The sequence below is a fragment of the Trachypithecus francoisi genome, unplaced genomic scaffold, assembly GCF_009764315.1.
Source record: "Trachypithecus francoisi isolate TF-2019V2 unplaced genomic scaffold, Tfra_2.0 Lachesis_group20, whole genome shotgun sequence".
Classification (NCBI taxonomy): Eukaryota; Metazoa; Chordata; class Mammalia; order Primates; family Cercopithecidae; genus Trachypithecus; species Trachypithecus francoisi.
Window position 1 is genome coordinate 41,157,804 of NW_022681466.1, and position 21,310 is coordinate 41,179,113.

General features: G+C 35.4%; 1 protein-coding gene and 1 pseudogene across 12 annotated transcripts in view; one reads left to right on the forward strand and one right to left on the reverse strand.

Annotated features, from left to right (window-relative positions):
* CEP112 (centrosomal protein 112) overlaps window positions 1-21,310 on the forward strand; it is a 564,728-nt gene that overhangs the window by 233,998 nt on the left and 309,420 nt on the right. The window lies entirely within an intron of this gene.
* On the reverse strand, window positions 6,667-7,448 carry LOC117067400 (annotated as a pseudogene). The gene has a single exon (XR_004430728.1). The product of XR_004430728.1 is annotated as a 60S ribosomal protein L7-like (transcript).

Consider the following 21,310-nt stretch of genomic DNA (forward strand, 5'->3'; position numbering starts at 1 on the left):
GGTGTACACTTTATTCAGTGTGTAGTCTTTAAACCCTCACCTCCCCCACCCACCCTTCTCCCCTGAGTCCTCAAAGTCTATTGTATTATTCTTATGCCTTTGTGTCCTCATACGTTAGCTCCCACTTATGAGTAAGAACATATGATGTTTGGTTTTCCATTCATTTAGAATAATGGTCTCCAATAACGTCCAAGTTGATGTGAATGCCATTATTTTATTCCTTCTTATGGCCAAGTAGTATTCCATGGTGTGTGTGTGTGTTTGTGTGTGTGTATGTGTATATATATATGTGTGTGTGTGTGTATGTATGTACGTATATATATCACAATTTCTTTATCCACTCGTTGATTTATGGACATTTGGGCTGGTTCCGTATTTTTGCAATTGCAAATTGTGCTGCTATAAACATGTGTGCCCAAGTATCTTTTTCATATAATGACTTCTTTTCCTCTGGGTAGACACCTAGAAGTGTGATTGCTGAATCAAATAGTAGATCTACTTTTAGTTCTTTATGGAATCTCTACAGTGTTTTCCATAGTGGTTGTACTACTTTACATTCCCATCAGTATTTGATATAATTTCGATTTTCTTAAATTTACTGAGACTCATTTTGTGGCTTATTATGGTCTATCTTGGGGAATGTTCCATGTCCTTCTGAATGGAGTGTATATTCTGCAGTTGTTGGGTAGAATGTTCTGTAAATATCTGTTAAGTCCATTTGTTGTAGGGTATAGTTTAAATTCATTGTTCTTGTTGACTTTTTGTCTTGATGACTTGTGTAGTGCTGTCAGTGGAGTATTAAAGTACCCCACTATTACTGCATTGCCACCTGTCTCATTTCTTAGGTCTGGTAGTAATTGTTTTATTCATTTGGGAGCTCCAGTGTTAGGTGCATTCATATTTAGAATTGTGATATTTTCCTGTTGGACTAGTCCTTTTGCCATTATACAATGTCCCTGTTTGTTTTCTTTAACTGTGGTTGCTTTAAAGTTTGTTTTGTCTGATATAAGAATAGCTACTCCTGCTTGCTTTTGGTGTTTATTTACATGGAATATCTTTTTCTACCTCTTTACCTTAAGTTTATGTGAGTCCTTACGTGTTAGGTGAGTCTACTGAAGACAGCAGAAATTTGGTTGGTGAATTCTTATTGATTCTGCCATTCTTCGTCTTTTAGGTGGAGCATTTAGGCCATTTACATTCAATGTTAGTATTGAGATGTGAGGTATTATTCTATTCATCATGCTATTTGTTGCCTGAATACCTACTGTTTTGTTTTGTTTTTTTTTCATTATGTTATTGTTATATAGGTCCTGTGAGATTTATGCTTTGGTGTATTTAGAGGATTTGTTTCAAGATTTAGAGCTCCTCTTAGCAGTTCATGTAGTGGTGGCTTTGTAGTGGCAAATTCTCTCAGTATTTGTTTGTCTGGAAAAGACTATATCTTTCCTTCATTTATAAAGCTTAGTTTCACTGGATACAAAATTCTTGGCTAATAATGGTTTTGTTTAAGGAAATTAAAAGTATGACCCCACTCCTTTCTAGCTTTTAGGGTTCCTGCTAAGAAGTCTGCTGTCAATCTGATAGGTTTACCTTTCTAGGCCACCTGATGCTTTTGGCCCCAGCTCTTAAGATTTTTTCCTTTGTCTTGACTTTAGATAACCTGATGACTATGTGCCTAGGTGATGATCTTTTTGTGATGAATTTCCCACGTGTTCTTTGTGCTTCTTGTATTTACATGTCTAGGTCTCTAGTAAGACTGGGGAAGTTTTCCTCAATTATTCCCTCAAATACGTTTTCCAAACTTTTAGATTTCTCATCTTCCTCAGGAACACCAATTATTCTTAGGTTTGGATGTTTAACTTAGTCCCAAACTTCTAGGAGGCTTTGTTCATTAAAAAAAATTTTTTTTCCCTCATCTTTAATGGATTGGGTTAATTTGAAAGCCTTGTCTTCGAGCTCTGAGGTTCTTTCTTCTGCTTGTTCAATTCTATTAACTGAGATTTTCCAGTGCATTTTGCATTTCTCTGAGTGTGTCCTTGATTTCCAGACATTATGATTGTTTTTTATATATGCTGTCTATTTCACTGAAGAACTCTTCTTTTGTATTCTGTATCATGTTTTTGATTTCTTTATGTTGGACCTCACCTTTCTCTGATGCCTCCTTGATTAGCTTAATAATTGACCTTCTGAATTCTTTTTCTGGCAATTCAGAGATTTCCCTTTGGTTTGGATCCATTGCTGGTGAACTGGTATGATCTCTTGGAGGTGTTAAAGAAGCTTGTTTTGTCATATTACCAGAATATTTTTTCTGGTTCCTTCTTATTTGGGTAGACTGTGTCAGAGGGAAGATCTGGGGTTTGCTGCCGTTAAGATTATTTTGTTCCGTGGGGTGCTCCCTTGACATGGTGTTCTCCCCCTTCCTCTAGGAATGGGGCTTCCTAAGAGCGGAGCTGTAGTGATTGTTTTTGTTTTTCTGGGTCTAGCCACCCAGCAGAGCTACCAGGCTGTGGGCTGGTACTGGGGAGTGTCTGCAAAGAGTCCTGTGATGTGATCTGTCTTTACGTCTTGCAGCCATGGATACCAGGACCTGCTCTGGTGGAAATAGCAGGGGAGTGAAGTGGACTCTGTGAGGATCCTTGGTTCTGTTTTTGTTTAGTGCACTGGTTTTGTGTTTGGCTTCCAGCCAGGAGGTGGCACTTCAAGAGTGCATCAGTTATGGTCCTATAGGGAGGATGCAAACTTGCCCTAGGGACATCGGCTTAAGTCTTCCTTTTTCTCAGGCGGTGGGCAGGGCCGTAGAGCTCACAAAAGATTACGACCTTTGTCTTCTGATACCAGGTTAGGCAGAGAAAGACCACCAGGTGGGGGCAGTGATAGGCGTGTCTGAGCTCAGCCTCTCCTTGTGTGGGGCTGGTTGTGACTGCTGTGGGGGATAGGAGTGTGGTTCCCAGTGGAGTGGAGTTATATTTCCAGGGGGATTATGGCTGCCTCTCCTGAGCCATACAGGTCACCAGGGAAGTGGGGGAAAGCCAGCAGTCACAGGCCTCACCCTGCTCCTACACAGCCCTCAGTCCTAAAGGCCAGTCTAACTCCCACTGTACCCTTCTAACAGTACTGAGTCTATTTCCAGGTAGCTGGCAATCAGGGCTGAGAACTTGCCCCAGACCATGAGTCTCCCATTGAGAAAGCAAGCCTGCAGCAGTGATCCAGTTCTTTCCAAGGGTCTGTGGATTCCCTCAGCTTTCCTGCTATGTTTCTGCAGTAGTTCTTGGAGCCAAAGTTCATGATGTGAGTCCCCACACACTGCTCTGGCTGTCGGAGAGGAACTGCAAGCTAGTCCTGCCTCCTGTCTGCCATCTTAATCTGTATTTCAACTTTCCACCATTTAGACACAACATATTAAATCTCTGTTCTCATAAAACAGTTAACAGACTTAGAAGACTGTAAGGGAACTCTCAGTATATTTCTAAAACTTAACATGTCTAAGAACACATATTTCTTACCACAATACAATAAAACTGGAAATTAAATTTCAGTTAAGGTTGCTACATTAGACTTCACCAAAACTAAAAACTTTTGCTCTTTGAAAGACATCACTAAAAAAACAAAAACAAGGCATACCAGAAAATGGAAGACAAGGCTTACAATACATGTATTTCAAAGAACTTACATCTAAAATATAAACGAAATCTTACAACTCAATAATAAAAAGACACCCCAATTAAAAACAGGCAAAAGATTTGAACAGACACTTCACAGAAGAAGATATACAAATGACTAATAACCACATGAAAAGATGCTCAATATCATCATCATTCATCAAGGAAATGCAGATTAAAATCCAAAATGAGATGACACTACACGTTCATTAGAATGACTAAGATGATAAAGACTGGTTGACAATACCAAGTGCTGACAAAGTTGTGGTGCAACTGAAGCTCTTATACACTGCTGATGGGTACATAAAATAGTACAGCCACATTAGAAAACTGCCAGTTTTCTTAAAATGCTAAATACACAATGACCATATGTCAGTCATTCCATTCCCATGTATTAAGAGAAATAAAGATATGTCTAGACAAAGACTAGTGCACACATACTGACAGCAGATTTGTTCATAAAAGCTCAAGACTTGGGCAACCAAAATATTCCTCAGAAGGTGAAAGGATAAATGAAATGTGGTATGTACAATGAAATATTACTCAGCAGTGAAAAGGAATGAATTATTGATACAACAGCATGGATGGATCTCAAAATCGTACTGAATGAAAGAATATGCAAGCAGAAAGAGTATATACTGAATGTTTTGTAATCTCTGAGTCCTGTTAGAATTCCCAGTTCTTTTCAGTGAGAAAGTCTTGTCTCATCTTCTGTGGGCGGATTCCAGTTTCAGTTGTTTCAAAGCCTTTGCTGTGCTTCTTTGGATCTGTTTGTACTTGTGCCACTCCTGGGTGTGTCTGAGACTTGGGTGGTGATTTAAATCAGCCCACCCAATGACTGCAGGCACTCATGGAACATTCTCCAGGATAGCCATATGCTTGGATACAAGACAAGTCTAAAATTTAGAAGGGTTGAAATACGAAGTGTATTCTTTGACCTCGACAATAATAAATTAGAAGTAAACAACAAAAGAAAATCTGGGAAATCCTCACATGTTTGGAAATTAAATAACCCAATTTTAAATAAGTAATGGGTCAAAGAAGGTATTACAAGGGAAATTAGAAAATATTTTAAACTGAATTGAAACAAAAATATGGCATATCAAGATTTATAGAACGCAGCTAAAGCAGTGCTTAGAGAAAAATTTATAGTTTTAAACACCTATATCCAAAAATAAAGTTCTCAAATCAGTAACCTAAACTTCACCTGATGAAACCAGAAAAAGAAAAGCAAAGCAAGCTTCTAAGCAAGTGGAAGAAAGGATAAAAAAAATAAAGATTAGAGCAAAAGCTAAGATTTAATACATAAAAATATGGAAAATTAATGAAGCCAAGTATTGGTTCTTTGAAAAGATCAACCAAATTGACAAACTTTAGCATGACTGACAAACCATAAAAATGAGGAGTTGGAAATTGCCAAAGTTAGGAGTCAAAGGATAGGACACCACTATTGATTTTATAGAAAACGAAAGGATTATAAAGTGATATTACTAAAAACTTGGTATACCAACAATTTGTACAACATAGATAAATGGACAAATTTCTAGAGAGATACAAATTATCAAAACTGTCCCAAGAATAGAAAACCTGAATTGAAATATAATACGAAATTTAATTGACAATTAAAATATTCTCACAAAGAAAAGTCTAAGACAAATGGCTTCACTGGTGAATTATATCAACTATTTAAAGAAGAAATAATTTTAATTCTTTGAAAACTTTTTCAGAATATTGAGGAAGAAGGAATACTTCTCAGTTAATTCTGTGAGGCAAGTATTACTCTGATATCAAAGCCAGACAAATATATCACTATTAAACTATAGATTGACACCTGTCATGAAAATAGTCACAAAAACCCTTCATGAGATTTTGGTAAACGGAATCTAGCAACATATACAAACAATTATACACCACGACCAAGTGGGATTTATCGCAGGAATCCAAGATTGTTTTAACGTTAGGAAATCAATTAATGTTACACAGCATGTTAATAGAATAAAGGAAAAAATCACATGATTGTCTTGATAAAGGCTGAAAAAGCATTTGAAAAAGTCAAGCACCATCTATGATTTTAAAAATTCTTGGCAAATTAGGACTAGAAGCAAATTTACTCAACTTAATAAAGGACATCTATGAAAACTCCACAGCTAATAAAATTAATGTTGAAAGATTTAATTCTTTTCCTCCTAAGAACAAGGCAAAGATGTCTGCTTTTGCCACTTTTATTCAACATTGTATTGAAAGTTCTAGCCAGTGTACCAAGGCAAAATAATAGTAATAATAATAATAATAATAATGTATCCAGAATGGAAAGAAAGAAGTACAAATGTATCAAATATTATGATCCTGTATAGTGAAAATTCCACAAAATCTATTAAAGATGTACTAGAACTAATACCTGATTTAAACAAGCTTACAGGATAAAATACGTAAAAATTGCACTTTTATGTACTATGTGAAATATTTGAAAATGAAATTAAGAAAGCCATTTAATTCATAATGACATTGAGAAGAATAAAATATTTACAAGTAAACAAAATAAATTGAAGACTTAAGCATTAAAAACAAAATATTCCTGAGATAAATGTTAAAAATATCTAAATAAGAGGAGAGCTATTCTCTGTTTATGGATTACAAAGCTCAATATTGTCAAGATGGTAATTCTCCCATAATTGACCTATAAATTCAATGCAATTTCTTTCAAAATTCCAATGTAATTTTTGGTAGAAATTGACCATAATAAATCTTTATTTTCACTGGTAAAGTTTAAAAAAATTAAAACAGCAATAAGCTATTTTCCACCTAACTCACAGATAGAAATTCATGAAGGCCTAAGGAAACAGGTAGTGACATGCATTTCTGCTGGGCATGTGAAGTTGTGTAACCTTTTTGAAGGATCATTTTAACACTGTGTGTCCATTTACCTGTTGATTCTACTCCTAAGACTATTTATTTATTTATTTATTTTCATTTTGAGAGAAGGTACTGTTTATTAAGCTGATGAGACTCAAAAAATAATCATGGTAGACACCTTAGTTTGTTCTTCTAATAAGCCTGTTGATCTGGTCCTCCCTGTTGCCAGCATCTCCACCTTCTACAAAATGGGTGGTCTTTTTCTTCATTGCAGCTCGTGGAGAAGATAATTTGAAGGGCCACAGGAAGTTATTTGCCTCTTTGAAGCGTTTTCCAACAGTATAGCTCTCATGAATCAGATCCTCCATGCAGATGATGCCATATTTACCAAGAGATCGAGCAATCAAAGCGTTATCTGTCAAAGCAATTCGCTTCTTATTGATTTTGCCATAACCACGCTTGTAGATTAGCTCATTTACTGACTTCAGATTGGGATACCCCCATGCAATATATGGCTCTACAATCCTCAGCATGTTAATTGAAGCCTTGTTGAGCTTCACAAAGGTTCCATTGAAGATTTGACGAAGGCGAAGAAGCTGCAATACCGTAGACCTTTGGGCTCACGCCGTTGATACCTCTGATCCTGATGACAAACGCCAATTTGCGTTCAGCAGGTACATAGAAGTTGCCAGCTTTTCTTGCCATCCTCGCCATTCGAATTTCAGTTCTGTACATCTGCCTATATTCCTTGTGATAGTGCTTCGCTTTTTCATAGATAAGCTTCCTCCTTGCCTTTCGAAGCATCTTTTGGGCGAACTTCTTTCTCAGGCGCTTGATCTTCAGCTCTGCGAAATTCCTTCGCCTTTTCTTAAGGGTTTCTGGCACAGCAGGAACCTTCTTCTTCTCTTCTGCACCCTCCATGGTTCCAGCTGGAAAAAGAGGAAGTTCAAGACTTTATTTTTAAAAAATACAGTGTGCGAGATGTGTGCTGATGGATGTTTATTGTGATGTTATTAATGAGGAAAAAATTTAAAATACATGTCAAAAAATTGGAGAAAATGGAGAAATGATTAATTTTTTTAAGTTAAAAAAAGAATCTCCTATTTCTGTGGGAGAACTGAAAGCCCTGGAGATAATATAATCTCAGAAACCTTAAGAACCCTATCCAGACAAAATGAGACTGTTACCAGATAAGGATAGCCAGGGATGAAAGATCCTGTTTGTGGAATTGGTTCTGGAACTACCCTTTTAATTGGTCCACTCCTCATATCATCTCTGACTGTTCTGTTGAATGCCTGGCTCATGGTCTGTATTCGATCTTACTTCTTCAATTCTGCCAGACCTACTTGAGTCTCCTTCTTCCTTACCTAAGAGTTCATGTGTTCCGTGTGTTCCTACCCTCTTGGTATTACATTGCTATGGACTGGTTAAATGATCCAATGAACCCAGTTTGGCGCGTGCCTCTAGGATCCCCCAAATTCCCCCCACATACCTGATTCCTATGTCCCATCTTTCTGAGCAGCCCTCACCAGGCCTGATCTGTCTGTCTCCTGTGCTAGATTCAGATTCCTTGAAAACGAATAGTAACAGCAACTAATGAACAGGAAATTCTTTTGGTCGTCTTCTGTTGAAGAAATGTTCTTCAGTGGTTTCAATTATATGTAGTTTTGCCAAGTGCAGTTGGGTTTCTGAAATAAAGAAAGCACCTTTGGTGTGAGTGTAGTAATAAGGGACCCCATTTAGAACATAATCCTTATAGCTAGGCTCATTCACAAATCAAGTAATTCTTACATGACAAATTTGAACAAATGGTAAAATATTAAAGTATATATGTCAAACATGGTAGCTTATGTCTTTGATTCCAGATTATCAGTTGATTAAAAAATGTGAATCTGCTATAACTCAAATTCTAAAAGAAAAACCAATCAGCAGATTCATTATTTGGAGAATCATAATGTGTTTGGATTTTTCTATAGTCTATATTTTTAAGTCTTCCTTTTCTGTTCTTATTTTGAACTGCTTTTCTCTTCTTACAGAAATATTTTGTGTAAAAGCCAGCAGAGCTGTAGGGCATCTTTTTCCATTTGGAAACTGCTGCAGATTGCAGACAGTGGGATTTTGAATTAAAAAATAAAAGCTTTGAGTTTGTTTTAGAAAGAGAATTGCTGTTTCAAAAATGAGGCCCATGAGACAAAATGTAACAGACAAACTTTTAAAAAAATTGCTGCATACTCTTTCTTTCACTTTGAAGAACATTTATCTTATTTAACATTGCTTAAATAATAACCTAATTTATACTGAAATGGTGAAATTTATTATAAGTTTAGCTTTCAGCAACTAACTGTGTAAAATGTACATATTTTAATTGTGAAAATGCAGTTAGAATTATTTCTATGTGTATATATATATATAAAATCATGTTTTTCAAAGAAATAGTGTTCTATATTTACCTATTCTCTGTGAAACACATAAATGACTGAAAAAGACAGCTATGTTCTCTGAAGTATTGGCAGCAATTCTATTAAAGTAAAACTTTTAAATCTTGTATACCAACAATATGAATGTCAGCTAACTGTTCCTCCTGGGGCTTCCACTGGCCACTTGACTTTCCTAGTTGGTTTTTCTCCTCTTGAAAATACATCCTTATTAAATGCTATTTGCTGCTAAATATCTGGCTTTAAATTCTCCTTTTCTTTTTAACAGTCATTAGATGTATGATGCTAACTTTATACCTGGAAAGCCCACTGGTTTGTCATGAAAACAAAGTTCTGAAAAAGCGCTGCTATTGACAAGTAGGGTTTATCCTGGCTTCTAGCACAATTGAAACTGACTAGTCAGTTCTTTGCATTCTTAGAGATTTTAAGTTTTAGTGCATTATCCTATTATTGCTATTGAATTAATGAAAAGAATTCTCAACTTACAAGGAAGCAAGAATGCTATCTGGATATGTTTGTGTCATGTGTCATTGGATAAGAAATAGACTTAACGAACAAAACCAATCATCATACAAACCATTCATTATGACTTGGACCTTTGTCTTACTGTCTTTTTAGGCTTGTAGTAGCTCATGTAATTTTAAATAAGCTTTTAAAGACTACTTTTATGATAATAAAAGACCCAATATAAATAGAAGCATTTTCTCTCGGTTAATTGTTGATGATAATAGAGAAATGTCTCTATTAAATATTGTCTTTAAATAAGATTAAGTAGCAGAGGTAAAATTTTAGAATACCTTTAAATGTTTAAATAGCTTCTATTATGATAATTAATGAATTCTAAATAACGGCTTCCAAAGAATATGTGTAAGTATTTGGCTTTGAAAAACAAAAAATAAGCAAAACACTTAAAAAAAACCTTGTATCTTTAGGTGCTTAACTGGATAGTAAGTGAACCTTTTTCCTACTAATATTCATCAGTGACTAATCTCTTTTGCAGAAAGAAAATAAGCAAAATAATCATCTACTGAGAATGTCAGGCTGGAAAACATGTCATTATGTCTCTACTTGGCTGATTTGCGAAAATAGTAACATTGTTATTTTTTAATACAGGGACTGTTTTATTGACTTACTGGCTGGTCAAAGGATTCAACAGACTGGATTTCTTTTTTCATTTATTCATAAAAAATTTATGAATACCTGCTCTCTACTGGCCACTGTTGTAGATTCTGGAAATACACAGATTATTTGTAGGCATGTTTGTGGCTTATGTGATAGACCAATGCATAAAGGTGTGTGATTATAATAGATGGTGTAACTAGTGGAGTTCATAGGTCATTAAGAGAGCACAGAGGAGAGTCATCTACGGTAGCCCAGTGAGTTACGCATTTATCTGCATTGTGACATCTTTGTGTGACTATGAGTTTCTTAAAATGTTTACTTGTTAAAATGTTATTGGTAATGAACTTAGGTCACTAAATATAAATAAATCTACGAATAAATTTTGTATACAGATATAGAAATACACTTTACAAATGCATTTTATTCCTACCCAGCAGCACAAATACAAAATAAGACTTGGAGAAAATGGCATTTATAATATCAAAAAGCATCACTTACCCAAGGAATAAATCTAACAAAAGATGCACAAGGTGTCTGTTCTGAAACTAGAAAATGTTGTTGAGAGAAACTAAAGAAGACCTGAATAAGTTGAGGGATATATCATGTGTATGGACTTGAAGTCTCCATGTTATAAAATAGCAGTTCTCAAATCTATAGAATCACCATAATTATAAAAATCAAAATCTTAAAAATAAAAAAGTTTTTAAAAAATCAAAATCTTAACAGTGCCATTTTAGGGGAACAGAGGGGGACTCTCAAGCTGATTTCAAGATGTGTATAAAATGCAAAGTGAAGGTGATCTTGAAGAAGAATGCAATTGGAGAACTTAGATGATCAGATATTGAGGATACTGTTGAACCATGGTGATTAATACAGTGTGGTATTGGTACAAGATGACTAGTGGAACAGAAGAAAGAGACCAGAAACACCCACCCTGTATGATCAGTCTGATTCGTGTCAAAAGGAGCTAGAGCAGTGCAATGGGGAAAAAATCACCAATTCAATAAATGGTGCAGTATCAAGTAGATAGTCATATGGGGTGAAAAAGAATCTTGTCCCTTATTTTACCCCATTTATGAAATTAACTCCAGAAGGATTGTAAATATACAAATAAAAGGTAAAACAATGAAATTTTCAAAAGAAGTTGTAGGAACATTTTTGATAGTTGGGAATAGGTAAAGATTTTCTAAATAGGAAACGAAAAGGCATAAAAAACAAAATATTTTAAAATTGGGCTTCATTGAAATTAAGAACTTCTGTTCATCAGAAGAGAGCAGTGTGTAGGTGAAAAGGCACTCCAGGTTGGGGAAGATAATTGAAATTCATATGTTGAACAAAAGACTCATACCCAGAATAGATAAAGAACTATGAATCAATAAGGGCTGACTTCAAATGGACCAATGGGTAAAATACTTGAACAGATATTTAACAAAAGTTGACTTCATAGTGGCCAACTAACATATAAAAAGAGGCTTAGGGCTGGGCGTGGTGGCTCACGCCTGTAATCCCAGCACTTTGGGAGGCCGAGGTGGCGGATCACCTGAGGTCAGGAGTTCCAGACTAGTCTGGCCAACATGGTGAAACCCCCGTCTGTACTAAAAATACAAAAATTAGCCAGGCATGGTGGCAGGTGCCTGTAATCCCAGCTGCTCAGGAGGCTGAGGCAGGAGAATCACTTGAACAAGAGCAAGACTTCATCTCAAAAATAAAAAATAAATAAAAAGGGGCTTAGTTTATTTAGTCATCAGGGGACTGCAAAAATAAAACAACAATGCTATACTATTACACATCCAATGGAATGCCTTAAATGAAACAGAAAATAAAAAGTGTTTACAAGAATGGTGGAATAATGAAACTGATGTATACTACTAATATGAATATAAATGGGTACAACCATTTTGGAAAACTATTTGGCAATATCTAAGAACACTAAATATATGCGTGCCTTATTCTCAGCCATTCTGCACCTACGTATATGCCCTACTGAAATATGTATGTACTTGACAAAAGACATATACTAGAATATTAATAGCAGCATTATTTATAATAGTAAAAAAACTGGAAAATACCCAAATCCATCAGAAGTAACATGAATAAGTAAACTGTGGTCTAGTCACACAATGGAATACTATACAGCAATGTGAATGAAGACTCTACAAATCTACCTCATAACATGTTTGAATTTCACAGATGTAAAGTTGAATGAAACCAGCCACAAAGATCACAAACAGTTTTTATTATATGAATTTGTTTATATTAGAAACAGAACCAAACAAAATTAGTGAATGCAAGTTATTCTTGGATGGAGAGGTAGTGACTTCTGAGATATAATTTATTGACCTGAGTGCTAGTTACATGGAGGGATTCAATTTGAGAAAATTCATCCATGTTCCCTTTTCTTTGGCTTTATTATATTTCAATAAAATGTTTTTTAGAATGTTAATATTTGTCCAAAAGGAATTTATTATTTTAATCTGTAAGAAAGTGTTTTGGCTAGGCATGGTGACTCATACCTATAATCCCAGAACTTTTGAGGTAAGATGATCACTTGAGCCCAGGAGTCAGTCTGGGAAACAGAGGGAGACCCCTTATCTTCACAAAAAATTTGAAAAGTATCTTGGTAAGATGGCATGCACCTGTGGTCCCTATTACTCATGAGGCTGAGGTAAGATGATCACTTGAGCCCAGCAATTTCAGGTTATAGTGAGCCATGTTCACGCCACTGCACTCTAGCCCGAGCGACACAGCAAGACCCTTTCTCAAAAAAAAAAAAAAGTTTTAATTTCTTTAACCATGTTTCCAAAACGTTAGTGATATTCTGCAACAATTATAATGTTCATGAAAATAACTGTAATAATAACCCATTTAACTTTATTCCTTTTCTTGTATTAATAGAGAAATATGATTCTAAAGATATATGAAAGCTGATTATTTGAAAGTAGTGAAATAATGAAATCGGGACAGTGCTTTGAGCAGGGAAGAATAGTTAATCATTAATGGAGTTTTAAAAAATGTAATTTGATTTGATTTTAATTCTGGGATACCTGTGTAGGACATGCAGGTGTGACATAGGTAAACATGTGCCATGGTGGTTTGCTGCACCTGTCAACCCATCACTTAGATATTAAGCCCCACATGCATTAGCTATTTATCCTGATGCTGTCCCCTCCCTGTGTCCATGTGTTCTCTTTGTTCAGCTCCCATTTACAAGTGAGAACATGCAGTGTTTGGTTTTCTGTTCCTGTGTTAGTTTGCTGGGGATAATGGCTTCCAGCTCCATCCATGTCCTTGCAAAGGACGTGATCTCATTGCTTTTTATGGCTGCATAGAACTTCACAATGCAACGACAAGTCTCAATAGTAAGTAGACCAAGCAGAGAAAAGAATTTCAGAGCTTGAAGACTGTCTTGCTGAAATAAGACAGGCAGAAAAGATTATAGAAAAAAGAATGAAAATAAATGAACAACACCTCCGAGAATTATGGGATTATGTAGAAAGCCCAAACCTATGTCTGATTGGTGTACCTGAAAGAGACAGGGAGAATGGAATCAAGTTGGAAAACATACTTCAGGATATCATCCAGGAGAACTTACCCAACATAGCAAGAGAGGCAACCTTCAAATTCAGGAACTTCAGAGAACCCCAGTAAGATACTCCATGAGAAGATCAACCCCAAGACACATAATCATCAGATTCTCCAAGGTAGACATTAAGGGAAAAACATGTTAAGGGCAGCCAGAGAGAAAGGCCAGGTCACCTACAAAGGGAAGCCCATCAGACTAACAGTAGACCTCTCAGCAGAAACCCTACAAGCCAGAAGAGATTGGAGGCTAATATTCAACATTCTTAAAGAAAAGAATTTCCAACCCAGAATTTCTTATCTGGCAACTAAGCTTCATAAGTGAAGGAGAAATAAAATCCTTTTCAGACAAACAAATAGATATATTAGGCTTGTTATTTTGTTTAGGTAAACTTTTATGGTGTTAGTAATGTAGTTAAATGTCTAGAAATATTTCAACATTTCCTATCTCTCCTATTTCATACCTTTCTTCACCCACACTAACATACATATGAGACATGTTGTCTTTCTTATATCAATTAATGATTGTCTTTCACAAATGGACTGCATATATCATCAATTAACATGGTCATTGATTTTCCTTGTTGAGAACATTAGTTCCAATTTGTTCTTTAGCCAGGCACAGAAATAAATGTTTATCTTTTTGCCATTTATATCTATCTGCCAGCCTGCCTATCTATTCATATCTATGTATCTATCTAGCTACATATGAAAATATTTGAAGGATTATTTCTTACACCTTAAATATATATTAATACAATAAAATATATTTTAAATTGTATACTTATATACAATTGCATAATTGCATAATATGAATTGTATATGTCAAATTACTTAGAATATAATAACACAGTAGTACTTTACTGGAGAAAGAGCAGTGACTTATTATGACTGTATCTGATGGAGACTGCCAGATGCTCATCCAATATACATTTCTACTTTCTTAGTAATAGAACCTTGATTTTATTTAGGGCAACATGAGACACAGTTTTAAAACTATATCTTACCTTGTAGATGGAGCTGGACATTTAATATAGTTTAAGTGAGTTGAGATGCAAATAGGATAATTAATATGCTATCGGCAGGAACTTGCAGGAAAGCCCCCTAAAAGGGGATTCAACTCACTTGATACTTTCTCTTTGCCCTTCAGTCTTTACCCTTCACCCTTTACCTTTCCTTTTCCAGATGTGCAAAGCCACAGAAACCATTTTGCAACCACTAGGAGAAGGTTGAGTTGTGATGACCTTTACCCTGACATCTTTGAGCTGCTGGTGTAGCAGACTACTTCTGAACTTTTTGTTAAATAAGGGGGAAAAAAAACCACCTATACTATTTAAAGCAACAGTACCCAACCTTTTTGGCACTAGGTACCAGTTTTGTGGAAGACAACTTTTCCACGGACCAGAAGGATGGTTTCCGGATGAAACTGTTCCACCTCAGATCATCAGGTATTAGATTTTCATAAGGAGAGCACAACCGAGATCCCTCGCATGCACAGTTCACAATAGGGTTCGGGCTCCTGTGAGCATCTGATGCCACCACTGATCTGAAAGGAGGCGGAGCTTAGGCAGTGGTGCTCTCTCACCCCACCATTCACCTCCTGCTGTATGCAGGGTTCCTCACAGGCCAAGGACCAGTACCAATCCATGGCCCCAGGGGTTGGGGACCCCTGGTTAAAGCTATGGATATGTGGGCTTTCTCTTACATATACCAAAAAGTAATTCTTGAGGCACCATATCAGGAAAATCTAATACACTTCAAGCCCGGTGTGCTGGCTCACACCTGTCTGTGATTCCAGCTACTCAGACGACTTGAGGCAGGAGAATCACTTTAACTGGGAGGCAGAGGTTGCAGTGAGTTGAGATCATGCCACTGCACTCCAACTGTATCGCTTGGCCACGGAGCGAGACACTTGTCTCAAAAAAAAAAACAAAAAAAAACCTAACACACTTTATTATTTTTGAACACCAAACAGCCACAGAAATGTACTCAAGCCCTTTTCTGTACCTTTTTTGGCATAGATTTTTTGGCATATGTGTTACATAATAAAGGAGTTTATTTCTTTTACTTGAAGTTGAATGGAATATGGAATGATGCATGATGAAGCAGAATGTTGTGTATCTATGGTAACTGAGAACGCTGTGTTTTTCTACAAACTGTTTTATGAGACGATTTTTGAATTTTTGTTAAATTGTGAAAGAGAATGGAATGGGTTCTAGCATTTTCGGTCAGTATCATCTAAAATAATGTGTATTTTATTTTGTTATAATATCAGTTGTTATTTACTTTGAATTTTTAAAAATGTTTTGGTGCAAAAGCCTTTTAATGTGTTTTAAATTATTTAGATAGAAGATAATCTATTTTTACCAACTTTGAGTACATAAAATTCTTGTATTTTAAGTATTTAATTGTTTAACATTTTAAATGTTTTAACGTTTATTATTTATTTTTAATATTTCAACTTGCCCGAAGTAAAAGAAACAAAAACCAATTTTATATGTAGATTTGTCTTAAAAATACTAAGTATATCAGGCCTACCATCCTTGATTTACCTTATTTTTAGTTCCTGTATTACTTTTGCTTACCATTTCATTCATCTTTAAGAGATTTTGTGACCCCCAAATAATTTTAATTTTAATTTTTTATATTTTTAATTGACAAATCATAATTGTATATATTTATGAGATACAATGTGGTATTTTGACATATATATCAAAATACACACACACACATGCACAATGTAGATGATTAAAACAAGCTAATTAACATAGCCATGACCTCACTTGTTTTTTGTGGTGAACATTTGAAATATACTCTCTTACCAATTTTGAAATATACATTATTAACTATAGTCACTATGCTCTGCAACTGATCACTAGAAAGTATTCTTCTTGTTTAAATGAAACTTTGTATCCTTTGAACAATATCTCCCCAATTCTCTTTTCCCACTCTCGCCCAGCCTCTCCTAACTACCGTTGTACTCTGTACTTCTGAGTTTGACTTTTTTAGATTCTACCTGTAAGTGAAATCATGCCATTTTGTCTTTCTGTGCCTGGCTTATTTAGCTTAATACAACTTAATACAATGTCCTCCAGGTTTATCCATGTTGTCACAAATGACAGAATTTCCTTATTTTTCAAGGCTGAATAGTATATACATAACAAGGTATATACATAACACATTTTCTTTATCCCTTTATCCTTCAATGGATACATAGGTTGATTCCATATCTTGTCTATTGTGAATAATGCTGCAATAAACTTGGGAGTGTATATATCTCTTTGAAATTCTGATTTCAATTCCTTGATTTATGCTGAGTAGTGGGACTGCTGGATCAAAAAATGGTAGTTCTATTTTTAGTTTTTTTAGGAAATTCCATACATTTTCTATAGTGGTTATACTAATTTACATATCCACCAGCAGTGTACAAGGGTACCCTTTTCTCCACATCCTCGGCAGCACTTATTAACTTTCATCTTTTTGATAAAAATCATTCTAACAGTTGTGAAGTGATATCTCATTGTAGTTTGAACTGGCATTTCCCTAATTAGTAATGTTGAGCATTTTTTTCCATCAACTTGTTGACCATTTTTATGTCTTATTTTGAGAAATATCTGGTTAGGTCCTTTGCCTGTTTTTTAATCAACTTATTTTTCTTGCTATTGAGTTATTTGTGTTCTTTATATATTTTGGATATCGATCCCTTATCAGATGTATGGTTTGCAGATATTTTCTTTCATTCTGTAGATTGTTTCTTTACTTTGTTGATTGTTTAGTTTGCTGTGCAGAAACATTTTAGTTTGATGTAATCCCGTTTGTCTTGGTTGCTTGTGCTTTTATTGTCATATCCAAGAAATCTTTGCTAAGACTGATGTCAGGAAGCTTTCCTCCTGTATTTTCTAGTAGTTTTATAGCTTCAAGTTTTATATTTAAGTCTTTTATCCATTTTGAGTATATTATTTTTATGGTATATGATAAAAACCCAATTTCATTTTTTTCTGTTTATGAATAGCCACTTTTCTCAATACCATTTAATGAAGAGACCATCCTTTCTCCTATTGCGTAATTTAGGCACCTTTATTGAAATCAATTGTCTGTAAATGGATGAGTTTATTTCTGAACTCTATCCTGTTCCTCTGGCTAATGTATCAGCTCTTGTGCCAATACCATGCTGTTTTGATTAATATAATTTTTTGGTGTATTTTGATGTCAGGTAGTGTGATGCCTCCAGCTTTGTTGTTGTTGTTATTTATTGCTCAAGATTGCTTTGGCTATTTGGAGTCTTCTGTGGTTCCATACAGATTTTCGGATTGGTTTTTCTATTTCTGTGAGAAATGACATTGGCATTTTGATAGGAATTGCTTGACTCTGTAGATTGTTTTGGGTAGTATGGGCATTTTAACACTATTAATTCTTCCAATCCGAGAACACAGGATATCTTTCTTTTCATGTTTTCTTTAATTTCTTTCATCAGTGTTTTATAGCTTTCAGTGTATGCATCTTTTGCCTCCTTGGATAAATGAATACTAATTATTTTATTTTTATTGCTATTATAAATGAGATTCTTAAAAATTTCTTTTTTGGGCTGGGTGTGGTAGCTCACACTTGTAATCAGGGGAATCACCTGAGGTCAGGAGTTCGAGACCAGCCTGACCGACATGGTGAAACTCCATCGCTACAAAAAATACAAAAATTAGCTGGGCTTGCTGGCGAGCACCTGTAATCCCAGCTACTCAGGAGGCTGAGGCAGGAGAAATGCGTGAACCTGGGAAGCAGAGGTTGCAGTGAGCTGAGATCTTGCCATTGCACTCCAACCTGGGCAACAGAGTGAGACTCTGTCTCAAAAAAACCAAAAAACTCTTTTTTGAATAGTTTGTTACTACTGTATGGAAACACAGATGATTTCTGAATGTTGATTTTATTCAACTCTACTTAATTCATCTATCAATTCAGTTTTTTTTGTATGTAGAATCCTTAGGGTTTTCTGTATATAGATTATGTCATCAGCTTACAGAGACAATTCTACTTCTTCCTTCTACTTCATCCTACTGGGATGCCTTTTTCCCCCATTATCTTGCCAAATTACTCTGGCTAGGACTTCCAGTACTATGTTGAAAATAAGTGTTGAGAGTGGATATCCTTGTCTAATTTCAAATCTTAGAAGAAAAGCTTTCAGCTTTTCACCATTGAGTAGGATTTTACCTGTGGGCTTGTCATACATGGTGTTTATTATGTTATGGTACATTTTTTTTCTATACTTAATTTGTTAAGAGTTTTTATTATGAAATTATGTTGAATTTTGGCAAATGACTTTTCTGCATCTATTGAGATAATCATATGGTTTTTGTTCCTCATTTTATTAATGTGTTGTATCACATTTATTGATTTGCATGTGTTGAAACACCCTTGCATCCCAGGAATAAATTCCTCTCGATCATGGTTAGCTGATCATTTTAATGTGTCGTTGAATTCAGGGTTTTTTTTTTTCTTTTTTGCTAGTATTTTATTGAGGATTTTTGCATCTATATTCATTAGGGATATTGGCCTTTAATGTTATTTTCTTGTGTCCTTGTGTTCTTTTGTTATCAGGGTAACATTGGCCTTATGATATGAGTTTGGAAGTGTTCCCTCTACTTCAGTTTTTTGGGGAGAGTTTGAGCAGAATTGGTATTAGTTCTTCTTATGTTTGGTATAATTCAGCAATGAAGCCATCATGTCCTGAGCTTCTCTTTGTTGAGAAGTTTCTTGTTAATGATTCAGTCTCCTTAGTCATCGCTGGTCTGTTCAGATTTTCTATTTCTTCGTGACTCAGTCATGGTAGGTTCTATATGTGTAGGAATTCATTCATTTCCTCAGCTATAAAATTTGTTGGTGTATAGTGGTTCATAATCCTCCCTTGTTTTTGTGTTTCTATATTATCGGTTTTAAAGTCTGCCCTTTCATTTATGATATTATTTATTTGAGTCTTCTCTTTTTTTCTTAGTCTAGCTGATGTTTTGTAAATTTTACCTTTTTGAAAAACCGACTCATAGTTTTATTAATCTTTTTTATCGTTTTTCTAGTCTGTATTTCATTTTTTTGTGCTCTGATCTTTATGACTTCCTTCCTTCTCCTAACTTTAGGCTTAGTTCATTTTTTCTTTTTTTAGTTCTGAAGTATAACATTAGGTTGTTGATTTGAGGTTTGTCTTTATTTTTTATTTTATTTATTTATTTATTTATTTTTTATTATTATACTTTAAGTTCTAGGGTACATGTGCACAATGTACAGGTTTGTTACATATGTATACTTGTGCCATGTTGGTGTGCTGCACCCATCAACTCGTCAGCACCCATCAACTTGTCATTTACATCAGGTATAACTCCCAGTGCAATCCCTCCCCTCTCCCCCCTCCCCATAATAGGCCCCGGTGTGTGATGTTCCCCTTCCCGAGTCCAAGTGATTTCATTGTTCAGTTCCCACCAATGAGTGAGAACATGCGGTGTTTGGTTTTCTGTTCTTGCCATAGTTTGCTGAGAATGATGGTTTCCAGCTGCATCCATGTCCCTACAAAGGACACAAACTCATCCTTTTTTATGGCTGCATAGTATTCCATGGTGTATATGTGCCACATTTTCTTAATCCAGTCTGTCACTGATGGACATTTGGGTTGATTCCAAGTCTTTGCTATTGTGAATAGTGCCACAATGAACATACGTGTGCATGTGTCTTTATAGCAGCATGATTTATAATCCTTTGGGTATATACTCAGTAATGGGATGGCTGGATCATATGGTACTTCTAGTTCTAGATCCTTGAGGAATTGCCATACTGTTTTCCATAATGGTTGAACTAGTTTACAATCCCACCAACAGTGTAAAAGTGTTCCTATTTCTCCACATCCTTTCCAGCATCTGTTGTTTCCTGACTTTTTAATGATTGCTATTCTAACTGGTGTGAGATGGTATCTCATTGTGGTTTTGATTTGCATTTCTCTGATGGCCAGTGATGACGAGCATTTTTTCATGTGTCTGTTGGCTGTATGCACGTCTTCTTTTGAGAAATGTCTGTTCATATCCTTTGCCCACTTTTTGATGGGGTTGTTTTTTTTTTTCTTGTAAATTTGTTTGAGTTCTTTGTAGGTTCTGGATATTAGCCCTTTGTCAGATGAGTAGATTGCAAAAATTTTCTCCCATTCTGTAGGTTGCCTGTTCACTCTGATGGTAGTTTCTTTTGCTGTGCAGAAGCTCTTTAGTTTAATTAGATCGCATTTGTCAATTTTGGCTTTTGTTGCTGTTGCTTTTGGTGTTTTAGACATGAAGTCCTTGCCCATGCCTGTGTCCTGAATGGTATTACCTAGGTTTTCTTCTAGGCTTTTTATGGTAGTAGGTCTAACATTAAAGTCTCTAATCCATCTTGAATTAATTTTCATATAAGGAGTAAGGAAAGGATCCAGTTTCAGCTTTCTACTTATGGCTAGCCAATTTTCCCAGCACCATTTATTAAATAGGGAATACTTTCCCCATTTCTTGTTTTTCTCAGGTTTGTCAAAGATCAGATGGCTATAGATGTGTGGTATTATTTCTGAGGACTCTGTTCTGTTCCATTGGTCTATATCTCTGTTTTGGTACCAGTACTATGCTGTTTTGGTTACTGTAGCCTTGTAGTATAGTTTGAAGTCAG